This window comes from Mus pahari, chromosome 10 (assembly GCF_900095145.1).
Source record: "Mus pahari chromosome 10, PAHARI_EIJ_v1.1, whole genome shotgun sequence".
Classification (NCBI taxonomy): Eukaryota; Metazoa; Chordata; class Mammalia; order Rodentia; family Muridae; genus Mus; species Mus pahari.
Window position 1 is genome coordinate 51,301,086 of NC_034599.1, and position 15,343 is coordinate 51,316,428.

A 15,343-nucleotide genomic window follows, 5' to 3' on the forward strand; every position below is an offset into this window, starting at 1 on the left:
CTTTCCCTTAGATATTGACCCTATCCTTAATCTCTTGTCTTCCTCCACTCATCCATCCATCCATCCATCCATCCATTGTGGAGGGAAACATGTATTATGGTGTGCATTTGGAGGCTATATGATAATTCGGAGGAGTGGGTTCTGTCCCTCCATGAGCATCCCATGGATGAAAATGTGATGCCAGAATTGTCAGCAAGTACCTTACGCACTAAGCCATCTCACCAGACCCGATCTTTTCTAGCCTATAACTTATTTGTCCAAATTACTGATAATACTTCATAAATCTCTCCTACATCCACTCCTCCTTTACACCCCTTGTCACTTCTCACCAGGATTGACTTTTTCACTGGTCTTGCTTCTAGTTGTACCCCTTTTTTAATCCAGCTTTCATTTCTCTGTCAAAATGATAGGTCTAAGCCAGCTCTGATTAAACTTGCAGTGTGGCTTGGGGGGGGGGGTGCTTTGGTGGTGTTTATTTTATGTGTATATAGGTGTTTTGCCTGTGATGCCTTCTGACACCAGAAGAGGGTGTCAGATCCCCTGGAACTAGAGCCACAGATGTTTGTGAGCCACCAAGTAGGTGCCCAGAATTGAACCCAGGTCCTCTGGAAAAGCCATCTCTCCAGCCCTGTTTTTGCTTTTCAACTAAAACTTCACAGCCTTCAAGTTGGAAGCTAAAATTCCTAAGACTGGAATTTTGTAATCAGTGGTTTTTACTTCATTTGCCTCTGCTCTAAAGCTGTGCTGTTGATGTATGGAAGGGAGTATATGACTGTAGTTAGTCTTAATTGGAATGTGCTAAAATGTAAAAGCAACACCAAATTCTTAAGACCTTGTATGAAAAGGAGAATATTAGATATTTTAGTATACTGCTTTATATTGACCTGAATTTTTATTTGTTAAAACTACTAGAAATTTCAAATTACATACATGGCTTATGTTTCCTTTTTTAAAAAATACAATAGCATGAGAATAAATACATGTTTCCTCTTTTTGAACTTAGTTGATTCATATATTATTCAAGATTAGTGAATAACTCACTAAGATTCCAGAACTTCCCCCACAGTCAAGAATTCAAGTCTGAGTCAACTAGCCTTCCTGTGCTTTCATTCACAGGCACCTGTGCACACACCTGTCCTCTATCACACCATATTATAATTACCGGTTACCAGCTAGCTCTCCTCCTAAAGTATAAGCTGGTGGCAACACTCTACATATATTCAGGTCCTACCACCAGGCCTAACACTTTAGAAGACACTCAAATCCTTGTCTTTTGTCAGACAAATGTGAACTTGGCCTGAAAATTACTAGAATATTTGAATTCTCCAAAGAAAACCAGCTAGCAGGTAGGCAGCCTGTGTCAGAAGTTCTAGACTGGGGCATAGGAATCACAGTTAAAAACAAATGAGAAAATAAAGTTCACATCCACACTTGCCTCTTATAATGGAAAAAAAAAAAATGGGGATTAGCAAAAGTGATATGGAGCCTCAAACTCACCCTTGGCATGCCAGGGGCCACAATGTGGTTCCTAAATTGCTTTAACAACCCATCCAACAAAAGAGTAGGATTTGGCAGGTTACAACACAAACAGCTAGAGCCCAGCACCTGTTCCCCTTAAATAGCACATCATTACGGTTAAAAACAACAACAAATCTCTCTCCTGAAGCAAATGCTAATCTCATGATGCTTCACCACGGAGCAATTCAGAAGAGTTATTATATGAAATGTGCCAAAGCCTGAATTTATGGCTGATACTTCTTTGGCAAATATGGTTGGCACTGTGGGCTGTTAAAAGGCATGTATGCAAATAAGCAAATAAAAGTTTTTAAGCTCTCCGACTTAAATATTTACATTGCCATAAATGTACAAAGATAAATGTTTATATGCATTCACATATAATGCATTTCAGGAACGCGCTTTTTAATGTGACTGTCAGAAAACAGTTATGAAGTGGCATTATTTCTTTATGGGCCTCAGGACAGACTCTTAAAAATAAATTCTGACAGAACGTTAATGGGGTTTAAACACCACTGTGAAAGTTTTCTGCACTATTACTAGACAAAATGAATAAGCAATACCCTAACAACTCAAACAAGCTTATCTTTTCCTCTCACCAAAACACATCATACAACACTGGAAACTAGCCAAACATAAATGTCAGTCCCTAAATAGAGGGTGGGAGAAAGGAGGACCACAAATCAAAAAGCTTTAAAGAAAATAATTTGCCATTTTCCCCACATAACATAGTCATACTACTCTCTCCCAAATAGATACACGATAAAATATTTTCTCTTCTTCCCCTCTGACATCTCTGGGAAGGGAATCTTTGTTTTTTCACATAGTTTGTGAGTTCATCGTTGCCAAAACTCACTTGCAGTGGTATGAACTCTGCTTCCATTGTTAACTGTTAATCTCTGCGATGAGGCGATTAACTCCTAACTTGGAAGCCAAGAAAATGTACCTCACCTGCAATTATAGTTTACTGAAAAAGTCACCAAAGAAAGTGCCAGGCACTTTGGAAAGTAATTAGGGTAGTCAGTGAATTGAAAGATCTAAAATGCTCTGAGATTACAAAAGAAGCCATCATGAAGTGAGTATCCAAGATTGCTCATGGAAAGTTTTACCCTTGTGAATAATTCAAGTTTGGGCTTTCTGGGTTGTTTTTTTTTTCCCTCTTTGCACAGAGTAATATGTGTTCTCTTGACTACATACTTAATTTGCCAAGGTAGATAAAGGGAGAACAGTGTGGCTGGAAAAAAAAAAGAAAGAAAAGAAAGAGAAAGAAAGAAAAAGATCAAATCAACAGATAGGCCACCAAACAGAATACTCAAAGCAGTTCCAACTCAGGTGAAAAAGCAGTTCATGTACATCATCCAGTGACCTAAAAATAGTCTTTTATGTAAGTCACCAAGTATTTAATTGAGAGTGTACTCTTACCACATTCAACAGAGGCAAAGAAAAATGTACTGGGTTTTCTATAGTAAGGCCAATAAAGATGAAATCATAGTTTTCCTCTAACTCATCTCTATCCTTCAACGTCAGCCATCCAATAACTCCATTCCACAGCTCTGATTCCTAAATTTGGGTCCTTAAAAATTGGACTGCAGACATGGGATCCGGGGGAGGGGGACTGGAGGGCAGGCTACTCTTTGATATTGCTCTCAGCAGTCCTTAATGAAGTCCAAGAACAAAATCAAGCTCTCCAACAAATGGAGCATAAGATGGGGGATAACGAGAAAGGGACCCAATTCAGATGGGTAGTCCTCTTCGAAGGAGGAAAGGAAATTCGCAAGAACCCGTAAGTCAAAGGGCAAAGAAAAACAAATGTCTAACCCAGCCTCTCAAAATCCCAAACCCCTAAGCAACCTAGGAAGCCTGCGCGCATTAGGGGCTCACTGGCCAGAGCGTGAAGTGAGCAGGCACAGTGCCATCGGTTCCGTCCTGACTGCTGCTGCAAGGCTGAGCCTGATCCTCTCAAGTCTGGGAGTGGGGCGACCATACAGACTAGGCAGAAGCCCTTCTTGCCCCAGCCTCCACATCCCCAGCGCCTCTAAAGCTTCACTTTCCCCTGGAGCTTCGCAGCCCAGCCCCGGGAAGTCCCTAGCCGCCAGGTTCCAACTTTCCCTCCTCTGGGGGGCGCCGCGCTCCCGGGACCATCTCAGCCAGGGTAACGAGGCCTGGGCCGGCGGGGGGCATGAGAGGGCTCGCGGCGCCCGCGGGGCGCGTGGGTGGCCAGGGGCACTGCAACCCGCGCCCCGCAGGACGCACCGGCTGCCGAGCCCCTGCGGCGCCACCCAGTCCCGATGCCCCCAGGTCCGCGTCCTCACCTCTCGGCGACCCTGGCCCCATAAGCCAGCGCGTGTGGGAAAGGGACCGGAGGGTACGTGGGCAACCCTGCCCCGGTTACCTGAGGGGAGCACACGCCGTTGCGATATTCAGCATTACCTCCTGTCCCGTCCCCTTTCTGGTGATCGCGGCCGCCTCCACCGAGCAACTGACACAACTAACTAACTACTCGCGGCCGCGGAGTCCACAGCGCGCTCCCGGCCGCTCTCCGTCCGCCCAGCCCACCAGTCCGCTTGCTCCTCCCAACCCTGCACGCCGCCCCGCCGCGCGCACCCTTGCGGCTTCACTTCTTGAGACCGCGCGCGCCCGCCCGCGCGTGCCCGCACCAAACCTCGGCGGTCTCCGAGCTCTACTCTCAGCCCCATGGGAGGAGTTGACAAGAGGCCACGCCCCCCTAAGTGCCAATATCCGGAGAACAAGAGCTAGAGAAAGTCTGATTGGTTGAGGGGTGGAGCCAAAGCCAGGGGGCGGGGCGGCGGGGGGGGACCTTGAGTCCATGTGACGGGGAATTTGGGTTCAATTAAACGCCAGTGGAAAGAAACAGCGCAGATTTGGATTTTTTTCGGGGCCGAATCACCTTAAGTCAGCCATTCGTCTAGTACAGAATAACTATTCTCTATGAGTCCAGTATACAATAATTACCAATTTAAGTCCCACTATTTTTTGAGAACCTGAGCAATGAAAATGAAAACTACGTTTCCCAAGAACCTTCGCGATAGTGTGTCTCACCTTGCGTGGTCACGTAGTCCTTCGCCGCATTGGGCAAAATAATCCCTTCATTTCTCTGAAAGTATCGGGTATTACATTTCACGTCTCTCCTCAACGGAACAATTCTCAGTATTACCATGTTAAAAGAAGTTACCTATCTGGAGGTGACTAAGTGATTAGGTAAAGAGTAAGAAAAGACACCAAAATTAAGTACTGCGGAGGAATTTCTGTCAAGCTGTGAGACGACGGAGTGAAGAGTGAAGGCGATTGCGAGGGGCTGAGGGAATTGTCCTCTGTGCAAGGGACTTTCATTAGTCCCCAGGCCCCTGCCTGCCCCTACCGTCAGCAGGTTAGTAAGCAAGACGAGCATGGGGGTGGCCACAGTCGAGATGTCCTTCCCCCTTTGAAGATCATCCTTCTTTTGCTGCTGCTGTTATTGGTTTGTCTTGGTTTAAGGCCCACTGAATGGGGGCGCCTCACTTCCGGTTGGGGGAAGGGAGACATGCTGTCATAGGGGAGGGGGAACTATAACTCACTTCCTGTGGGGGTAGGATGATGTTTGGGGGGTGTCCAAGCCACTTCCCATGTTGTTGAGAGCCAGAAAAGGTGTTGGTTTGTGCCATTCTCAGAGAGAGTTCCTACAGCCCTGGGGTTGTATTTTCAAGTCACAAGTTCGGTTATTTCCCCCAAATTACGATAATCACCAGGCCACGATCAGAATTTATGCATTTTGTTTCAGTGTGTAAATTGGAAAATCTCTCCCCAGCAAGATTGTCTTAGTGCTGTCTCCAAAGAATTTTAAACACCTTGTTAAAAGTCTAAAGAAGATTACATACTTTGTTATGTGACTTGTGAATTGCCCACCCTTGCACCCAAGTCAAGTTTGTCCTTAACTGAGTGAAGTAGTGTAGTCTCTACCTAGACACGGATCAGGAGCTTCTTAGCCACTCTTTTAAGGAGGTAGTTTATAAGTTGGAGCACCAAATAGTTCACATAAATTACAGGGCATGTTCATGTTTGCAGAGGGAGAGCGTATCATACTGCAGTACTCCGATTTGATGTTACCTAAAGGTCACTAATGTGTTACATACTTGGAACTGTTACTTTAGGACTTAAGGATTCATCCCCTGCTGAAGAAGACATCATCCACTTTAATCTTGTTTTCATATAGCTTTCTTGGGGTGTTTATGAAAGATGCATTTTATGGTGTTTCCCCATTTGTAATTTGAGTTTGTCACTGATTTAAAAATGAGGTCTATTTATGGTTTTAAAACCTGGCCAAGCTGGGCGTGGTGGNNCNCGCCTTTAATCCCAGCACTCGGGAGGCAGAGGCAGGCGGATTTCTGAGTTCGAGGCCAGCCTGGTCTATAAAGTGAGTTCCAGGACAGCCAGGGCTATACAGAAAAACCCTGTCTCAAAAAAAAAAAAAAAAAAAAACAAAACCTGGCCAAAGGATGGCAAGTTCAGCTGACATACTGAGTGAGAGGAAAATGTCTCGGGAAGAACTAAAGATGAGGAAGACAACTTTCAGGTTTTCTCTATTCTGCTTTAAAAAAAAAAAAATAAGAAACTGTATCTGAAGTAATAAGCAGCTATTTTGATTCCTTGGCTTCTCTTGTCCAGCAACACAAGTGTTTGTTTGTTGGCCAAATCAGTCTATTTGGAACATTTTTTAAAAACTTTGGCTATCAGGTGAACTTAAAATTGGGTTGTCTTCCAATATTAAGGTGCATGTATTTCTAATTTTGTAGCTTGCACTTAAAATAGAAAATATTTTAAACTAAATGTGAAAATAAAAATACTTTAACCTTAACAGGAACATTAAAAAAATATTCTTGGTCATTCTAGAAACACCAGAACTGGCATACACATGCACTCACAGAGACTGTAGCAGCAGGCACAGAGCTGCACAGGTCTACACCACATGGAGTCCTAGAGCAGAACAAAGTAGACACGCGTGCCCATCCCTAACCCAGAAGCTGTCTCCAACTTATAGCCATTTACAAATGAAAAAGTCGTTTTCTCCAAAAGTAGTCTCACTAAAGAACCGCTCTTAAGGGCAGGCCCCATGGCCATCAGTAGATGACCATCACAACACCAATTCAGCAAATCTTTGGAGGTTCAATTTTTTTTTTTTAACCTTATGTTTTTTGTGTAAATGTTATGGCTTCCAATTTTGGGCTTAGGGTGCATCTCTGCGTCTATGAATTTTGTGTGCTTTTTCTTTGGCTCTTTTTCCTGTTTGTTTTGTCCTATTCTGATATTGTATTTTATTGTATTCTTCCTTAGATGCCTGTTTGTTTTCTAATAAAGACAGAAAGGGGGTGAATTCAGATGGGAGAGGAGGAACTGGGAAGAGTCAGGAGTGGGAAAACGAATCAAAATATGTTGTATGAACAAAATCTATTTTTAATAACAGGAAAAAATTATTCTTAGGCTGGGAGTATAGCTAAGTGGTAGAGCATTTGCCTACTGTATGTAATATGAACCTCTGGGTTTGGGGTTTGAGCACCAGTACTAACAGGAAAACAAAAAAACAAAAATAAACCCACCCTGGCTAATTTTGGTGGTGCATGCCTTTAATCCCAGCACTCAGGAGGCAGAGGCAGGCGGGTCTCGGTGAGGTCCAGGCTAACCTAGTTTGCATAGTAAGTTCCAGGCCAGCCAGAGGAACACAGTGAGACCCTATCTCAAAAATAAATAACATATCAGTCTGACCAGCTTAGAATGGCGCTGAGTGCTAGAGCACCACGCTTCCTATGAAGGGGCTTCCATTTCAGCCCCAGCTCCACCACCACCACCAAAAACAACCACATTTCTGAGGTGCTAAAATCAGTATTTGAAAGGCTACAAAATTGTTGCAGTAGTTAATTTTAAAAAAACAAGAAAAATATTGTCTATGGTTATTGATAGAGGTTAGGGACATGTATGTACACTGCACCAAGTGGCTATGAATTGACAAGGAAGGAAGTGTGCAGTATCTTCTCCATTAATGCACCATGATAGATAGAGTCACCCTGAACAGTTAACTCTAGTGTTAGGAATTGAAACACGGAGGGACAGTAGAACTAAGTGAGAAAATAATTTCTTAATGTTAGTTGCAGTTCAGTAGTACTGCCTTCTGGGAACAGTTTTGGAAAGCAAAGGAGTTTATGAAATTGGTTCTGAAGATATTCTGTAGAAGACATGCAAGGTAATAGAAATAAGACAAATTGCTGTGGCAAGGCATGTGCAGCTTGAAGTACTGTCCGTGGAGAAGAAAGCAATATAGAAAGTATGTATCAGGAAGATGCTTTGTGATAAGTGACGGTTATTCATTGGTCCCATCAAAGAAGAATTATTAGGTTGCTGCTGAAAAATAGAGAAAGGAAGCCAATGTGGCCTGTTCTTCCTCCTCTTTAAAGAATGCTTCTGTGGAAAGGCTTATCTCCTCCCGAGGGATTTTCCCCTTAATGCCCCTTTGCTGCTTTTTTAAATCTATCCCTAGTGTCAAAATTAGGGGGAAAAAAAAAAAGCCATTTGCAAACACAGTTACTTCTGTAGGTTAATGCATTTTAGGTTTTCATTTCACTCCTTGCCATCTATGATGGGGAAGTTGTTGATTAGAGTATTTGGATTAAGTAACTATTTTCTTTTCCTTAATACACTGCTCAGAGCAGTTTGAAACATTAAGACAGTAAGCCAGAATCCTGGAGCCCATCTCACTGGAACTTGATTATCTGCACAGATGCCACCTAGTGCAAAAGCCTCTCCACACCCTTTTGTTTGCCCTGTCCTGTAAAGCTGACCCTAGTGTGTTATAACCTGTGCTGTATCCCGTGGCTTCACTTGGTACCTCCATGGTGATGGTTTTGGTTTCTGCTTTGCCGCTGAGGGCTAAAAGGAGCAGTTTAGCAGCTTAAATGATTTTACCTATTTCTTGGCTGTCTTTTATTTCTGTCCTTTCATATGTGTTCAGATGAAAATTTAGCTTACATGGTTTTTCATTATTAAAACAAACGCTGAATCCTGCTATGTGTCAGTCATGATCTCACCTCGAGTATAGAAAACACAAAATACCCTTTTTCTCTTGAGGCTTGCTTCCTCGCTGATAGATCAAGACTAGAATTTTGCTTGCTTGGTGTTTTTGAATGAGGTGTCATCAGCACGGTTCAAGCTGGACTAAGCTGCATCCTAAGTTTGCTATCTCTTGATTTCTAAGCCACTCTAGAACTTGTTTTGAATGTTTCCTTTACTGTTACATGCTTCACAGTCTCGCTGCTTAACTTGCCTTGTACTGTGCTTGAGTGAACGGTGGGGAAAACTGGAGCTGAGAAAGGCCTAGATTCAAAGCTAGTCTTTGTGTTTCATTGGCCTCATCAGCTCGAGCGGTTAGCTTCCGTGCGCCTCAGTTTTCCTGATCTGAATGTGACTCCTTGGTCAAAGGGCGAATTACATGGGAATCATTTGGTGTAGTCCTGGGGTTGGAGCTTAATGAATGTTATTGTTTAACCCCAGGCTTGCCTCAACTATGCAGGCTGTTGGGAGCCACCTCTTTTAAACCACACATAGAATATAGTACTAGATTCATTGACATCCTGCCTTCTGTCTTCTGTCAGCATGCTCACTAAGTAGTCAGAATTGTGTTTGTTTCTTGTGAGAAAGGAAATAATCACTAATGTCGATTGTTTTACAAATTATACTTCATAGGAAAGTTTCGGGGGAGTGGGGAAATTAAAGAGTCATCAAAGTAAATTGTTTTAGGAAGACTTTCAACTCATTTTGCTAACTACTAAGGCCTCTCACTCTCTGAGCCTGTCTTTCATCATCTGTCTATATGTTTGAAACTGGATGATGGCTGAGGGGAAGCTCTGTCCTCTGCCTCTGTCTCACTTTGCTCCTATTGTCCTCTGACATACTTTCACTGTTCCTGGAAATTACCATTGATCAGCGTTTTACCCTCATGTCCTAAGTAACACCTTCAAGGAATATGTTCGGATGTCCATGCCCAAACTACTTATGCTCTGTCTGTTGATCCTACGAAGTATTCTGTACCTTTATTGTTGCATTTATTAATGCAATTTATTAATCCTCGGGCTCCTGTTGTTAAATTTTGTTGTTATTGTTATGTAGAGAAAATGTCTGGTTTTTATTTGGGTGTTGGTTGGCTGGCTGATTGATTTTTGTTTTCTTTAGTCTCATGTATCCCAGGCTTACCTCAAACTCTCTATGTTACTGCCTCTCCCTTCCAATTGCTGAGGTTATAGGCATGTATGAACCACACCTGGTTTATTACATGGTATAACTGTGAACTTTCTTCATTCATTTTGAGTTCAGGCAACCTATCTAAAAATGTGAGTTAAAAGCCAGGCAAAATGGTACCTACCTGTATTTCAGCCTTCAATAGCTGAGACACAAGGATTGTTACAAGATTGAGGCCAGCCTTAAGCTAGTAAATGTGTGTATAAGTAAGTATATAGTAACTATGACCTTGTGTCAAAAAAAATTAGGTAGGTAGATAGAAGATAGATAGATAGATATATAACACAGTAGGCTATTGAAACCCACTATTTTTGTATTAGGACCTATGTGATCTTATTTTGTTCATTAATATTTATTGCCTGAAATTAGACCTCAGTAATTGGTACATATCTATTTGCAATTGTTATATCTTCTTGAACTGGTCCCTTTATTATTCTGGGATGGCCTTCTTTATCTCTGGAGACTAATTTTACTTTAAGTCTACTTTCCTGCCTATCAGAATAGCTGTGCTAGAATGTTTTCATCTTCTGTTCGCTTGATATACTGATTCTTACCCTTTGACTCTCTCAATCTGTGGACGTCTTTACCAGTGAGATTTTTTTGTTGTGCTTTTGTATTTGTTTCTCCCTTTCTCCCTCCCTCCCGCCTTCCCTCCTTCCTTCCTTCCTTTCTCCCTTCCTTCCTTCCTTTGAAATAGGGGATTGAGCCAAGCCCCTGCTGCATCCTTTCAGCTCAGTGTCTGGCCCACTTCTATAGAGGATAGAGGAAACAAGTGACAGAAACATGGACAGGTAGAAGCAAGCCATACATAGAAGTACAGTAAAGCCAGGTGCAACTACAACAGCCACTGCTCTCAACAACAAAAGTGGGGGCAGAAACATTAAGGTGGGAAATGTGAAGTAAAAGAAGTTAGAATAACTAAAAGGTGAAAAGACAGCAGGAGGAAGTGAGGGCTGGAGGAAGTGAGGGATGGAGGGAGTGAGGGCTGGAGAGGCGTCCTTTGCTGTCAGAAGGAAAGGAGAGACTATCCAAGGGAGAAAGAATAAAAAAATATATATTTGAAAAGAAGTCATTTATCTGATGAACCATACAGCAAACACCAAACTGAGAGCACTGTTTGCACGAGAGCCACGTGCAGCAGAGGGCACATTCATCGCCTTGCTGACCTGGCTCTTCCATTCATTTTACTGGTGGGGGAGTCAAAGGAACATACGCATGGAGGTTAGAGGACACTTGTAAGAGTCAGTTCTCTCCTACACTGTGGCTTCTAGAGATCTAGCTCAGGCCATCAGCCTTGATGACAAACGTCCTTACTAAATCATCTTGATACCACCACCACTGCCACCCCCAGTGTTCAAAAGATCATTTCTCTGTATGCCTTAAAACAATAATAAAGGTCCACAAAACACATTACTAAATGTTTGGCAATAGGTTAGGATGACAACTGGTAACTGAAAACTAGGTTGAACCCCGATAAACCAGATAGATTTATGTTACCTGCACATAAATATTTGTGTCTAAGGAGTAAGGAATAGAGATCTTTGAAACTATTTTTGAACCATGCTCCTTGATGACAATGGTATATATTTGTGTTTGTATTTAAACATTTACATTTTCAATAAAACTAGGCTTCTTCTTGTATCCCTTCCCCTTCAGTTGAAATATTCTGCTTCACAAAAAAGATATGCAACTACTTCAACTTGTCTTTCTCAACCTCAAGATTCATTTCTCCTACCACTTTCTCATTTCCATGTGTCCTTTACTTTTATACTTTATAGTTTTAATTTCTGTTCTCTTAATTAAACCTTTAATTATTGTTTTTGGTAACATCACAACTACTACAGCTTTTTTTGGAAGCAGTGTAACTGGGGTATCAGCATTAATAAAATGTCCATACTATTAAGCCAATATTTACATTTATAATTTATTCTGAAAAATATTACAGCAAAAGATAGAAGACATAAAATGTTATCATTGATACACTGTCTTGAAAAAAATTGAGAGGGTGGGAAGGAAACAGTCAGTAAAAGTCAATCTTTGACACCTTCCTAAAGACTGGGTGTGACAGTGCGTACCTGCAGTCCCAGATTCCTGCCTGGGGAGACAGGCAGGAGGAATCTTGGGAAGTCTTGGCCAACCAATCTTAATTGAATAGATAAGCTTCGGCTTGCAAGAGAGACCCTATCTTAAAAGATGATATGGAAAGAAATTGAGGAAAACTATTATCAACCTCTGGCCTCCCTCCACGTGTGTATACATGTACATGTGTACCTATTCCTACATATACACACAAAAATAACAGCGAATAAATTTAAAAAGTAAAAACATGTAAGTATCCAGCAAGTGGTTAAGTAAATGTTATGTATCTTCTTATTTTCCCCAGTGATTTCTTTTGAAATACATCAAAGATGTTAATAAGACATTTTTACAAATGATGAAAATTAAATATAGAGGAAAACAAAATAGAAAAACTGGGATTAGCATATATTTCTAAAAGTTATATGTTTGTATTATAATTAGTGACTGGTTGATTACTTGTGCCAGGGACAGTATTGAAGCAATATTACAGAAAGCATTGTTACTGAGAAATACTGCTTTAGAGTCACGCACGCACGTCCTAGCTGTATGTCACTAACTAGTATGTGATCTTACAAAGGAAAGAGGCGGGAGTGTAGCGCTGGCTCAGTGTGAAGGTATTTATGACTAAGCCTGGTGACCAGGATGATTCCCAGGACACAGCTAGTGGAGAGTGAGAACTATCTCCTGAAAGTTGTTCTCTTACCTCTACACATATGTAAGACACATACACACACACACACACACACACACACACACGGCAGGGGGAGAGAATAAAAATAATGGGAAATAATGAAATTTTAAGAAAAGTTAAGAGGTAATACTATTTATTAAATTAATCTGAAGTGTCTACTCATCGTAAGCCCTCAGTGGTTTTGCTATCAGACATCTTACATTTAATTTTTCATGTTCTCACAAGAAACTTGTTGAAGCTATTATTTTTCACCTTTCATAAGAGAAAAATGGAAAGAATGCTTAAATGTCTTGAGTAAACAATCTGTCAGATTAACAGAGGGCCTCTATAGAAGCAGGGCTTCCCTAGGTCCCGTGGACACGGTATATTAATTATTTTTCTGTTGTTGCATCAAAACTCCTGACCAAAGCAGCTTAAGGAAGGGAGGCCTTGGAGTCCAGGATGTGGTCCAACATTTCAGGGAAGGCCAGGCAGCAGCAAGAGCGTGAGGCTACCCTCAGATTGTGTCCACATTAGGAAGCCAAGAGAGACCAAATCTTTTAGTTATCTGGGACCACTCAGTGGAATTTTGCCTCCAGCATTAGAATAGGTCTTTACAGCTCAATTAACCTAATCCAGAAATTCCTTCAGGGGCATGCTAGAGATTTGTCCCTGGTGATCCTAGGGCTGGTAAGCCTTCAGTATTAGCCATCATAAATGAAGAAATACTGGACTTTGGGAGAGGAACCCACAAAAGCAAAGGCATAAGAGGGTAAACTTCCACGAGAAGCATAAGAAGCCAATATTCTAAATTTATTTTTTTCCTCAAAGCATTTTGCTGCACAGGGTCCAGAAGTATAAGAAAATAAATTTATGTTACATTAAGCTAATATTCTTAAATGATTTGTTAAAGCAGCAATTCAAAACTGTTGCAGAGGCATAGGGGAAATGATGGGAAGTCTAGAATAATGTAAGTGGAGCAATGAGAAAATTAGAGGCACACTGGTAACAATGATAATGAAGACACAACACCTCAAGCTACATGTAAGTTAGGTAGAGCTGTTAGTAGGAATTGACAGCCTTGAGTGTCTGTATTAGAGAAGAAAAACATAAAAAATCAGTGCTTTAATTATGTCATTAGGGAAAAGTAGCAAACCAAACCCAAACAAGTTGAAGAAAGGAATTAGTAAAAAGTAGAAATAAGGCTGGAGAGATGGCTCAGCAGTTAAGAGCGCCAACTGCTCTTCTAAAGGTCGTGAGTTCAAATCCCAGCAACCACATGGTGGCTCACAACCATCTGGAGTGTCTGAAGACAGCTACAGTGTACTTACATATAATAAATAAATAAATCTTTTTTAAAAAAAAAAAGTAGAAATAAATAGAAGACAAGCCAAAAATTTGTTCTTTGGAAGCTTTCAGAAAATGTATAGGTCTCTAGCAATACCAATCAAGGTCGGGAGAGGGGTGCTTAAATTTCTATTATCAGGAATGAGAAAGAAAACATACCTTTGTTTTCAGTTGTTGAGACAAGTATCTAACCATGATACTCAGAATTATAGACAGGAGCTGTGAGCCACCACATGTGGCTGAAAAGCGGATGGTCTTTTACATATATATATACTACATGTTTAAAAGGCAAAGAGATAGGAACAACCTCATATGAATAGATTTTAATTTTTAAGTGTAATGTACAACTTGTTAAACACATGTCACCGAAATTAGAATATCCAAATACTCGTTTTTATCTATTAATTAAATTTAGTCCATTTAAAATCTTCCTGAAGAAACTACAGTCTAGATGACTTTACCAGTGAATTCATAAAAAATGTTTAGGTCACCCATGGCAGCACATGCCTTGAATCCCAGCACTTTGGAGGGCAGGGGCAGGCAGAACTCTGTGTGTTTGAGACCAGCAAGGGCTATATACTAAGAATTTGTCTCAAAAAGCAAACAAAAAATGTTTTAAAGAAAAATGACCTCAGCTTTCCTCTTCTGTGGAATATAACTTGTTTTATTGGATTGACAAAGCCTTAATGCCAAACTGCACGATGTTGGTTTCTCTGGGGTTTGTTTTGTGTTTGTTTGGGGTAGGGGATGGTTTTCAAGACAGGGTTTCTCTGTATAGCCCTGGCTGTCCTGGAAATCACTTTGTAGACCAGGCTGGCCTCGAACTCAGAGATCCACATGCATCTGCCTCCCAAATGCTGAGATTAAAGGCATTTTTAAAGATTAAATATGTTTCTAAGGCCAGTCTGTTTTTATATTACTTGACAACTGGGCCAGCGAAGGACTTGTAAGATTCTCACAAGTAGATATGAAAAGACAATCAAATTTTAAAATAGATAAAATATTTAAATAAGCACACCACAAAAGAAACTATTCAAAGGCTTATAATGATCATATTTGTATAAGATAAATGCAGATGTGAGCCACAGTGAGAAACCATTGCATACCCATTGTAATGGCTAAAATTAAAAAGAGTGGCAATAGCTCAGGGTGATGGTATCTATAATTCTGCCACTGAGGAGGCTGGGTCAGGAGGATCCTTCCAAACTTAGAACAGCCTGGTCTGCATAGTGAATTTCAGGCATGTTGTGACTGTATAGTGAGACCTTGTCTCACAACTACAAAATCACCAGCACAAATGAGACTGACAGTACCAAGAACTAATGATGTAGATCAAATGCAACTCATGCTTCTGGGTAGGTTCGTGAACTGTTCCAACTATTATGGAAACCAGTTCGACCATATGCTCTAAAAGTTGGAGCTGTCATCTAGCCTCACCATTTCTCAGTGTAG

The 15,343-nt window shown here is 41.2% G+C and overlaps 2 protein-coding genes across 10 annotated transcripts in view; one reads left to right on the forward strand and one right to left on the reverse strand.

Moving 5' to 3' along the window:
* Positions 1 to 4,048, reverse strand: part of Peak1 (pseudopodium enriched atypical kinase 1) — a 217,288-nt gene extending 213,240 nt beyond the window's left edge. For 6 of the 8 annotated variants that reach the window (XM_021207022.2, XM_029543522.1, XM_029543515.1 and 3 more), the window contains exon 1: positions 3,908 to 4,048. The gene's annotated coding sequence lies outside the window, so the exon portion shown is untranslated. The remainder of the gene's footprint in view (positions 1 to 3,907) is intronic. The other 2 variants (XM_029543521.1, XM_029543520.1) reach the window with 1 other exon arrangement.
* A 542-nt stretch (positions 4,049 to 4,590) lies between these two features.
* The window catches only part of Hmg20a (high mobility group 20A), a 71,064-nt gene continuing 60,311 nt past the window's right edge, over positions 4,591 to 15,343 (forward strand). Inside the window, exon 1 of one of the 2 annotated variants that reach the window (XM_021206906.2) lies at positions 4,591 to 4,903. The gene's annotated coding sequence lies outside the window, so the exon portion shown is untranslated. The remainder of the gene's footprint in view (positions 4,904 to 15,343) is intronic. The other variant, XM_029543087.1, reaches the window with a different exon arrangement.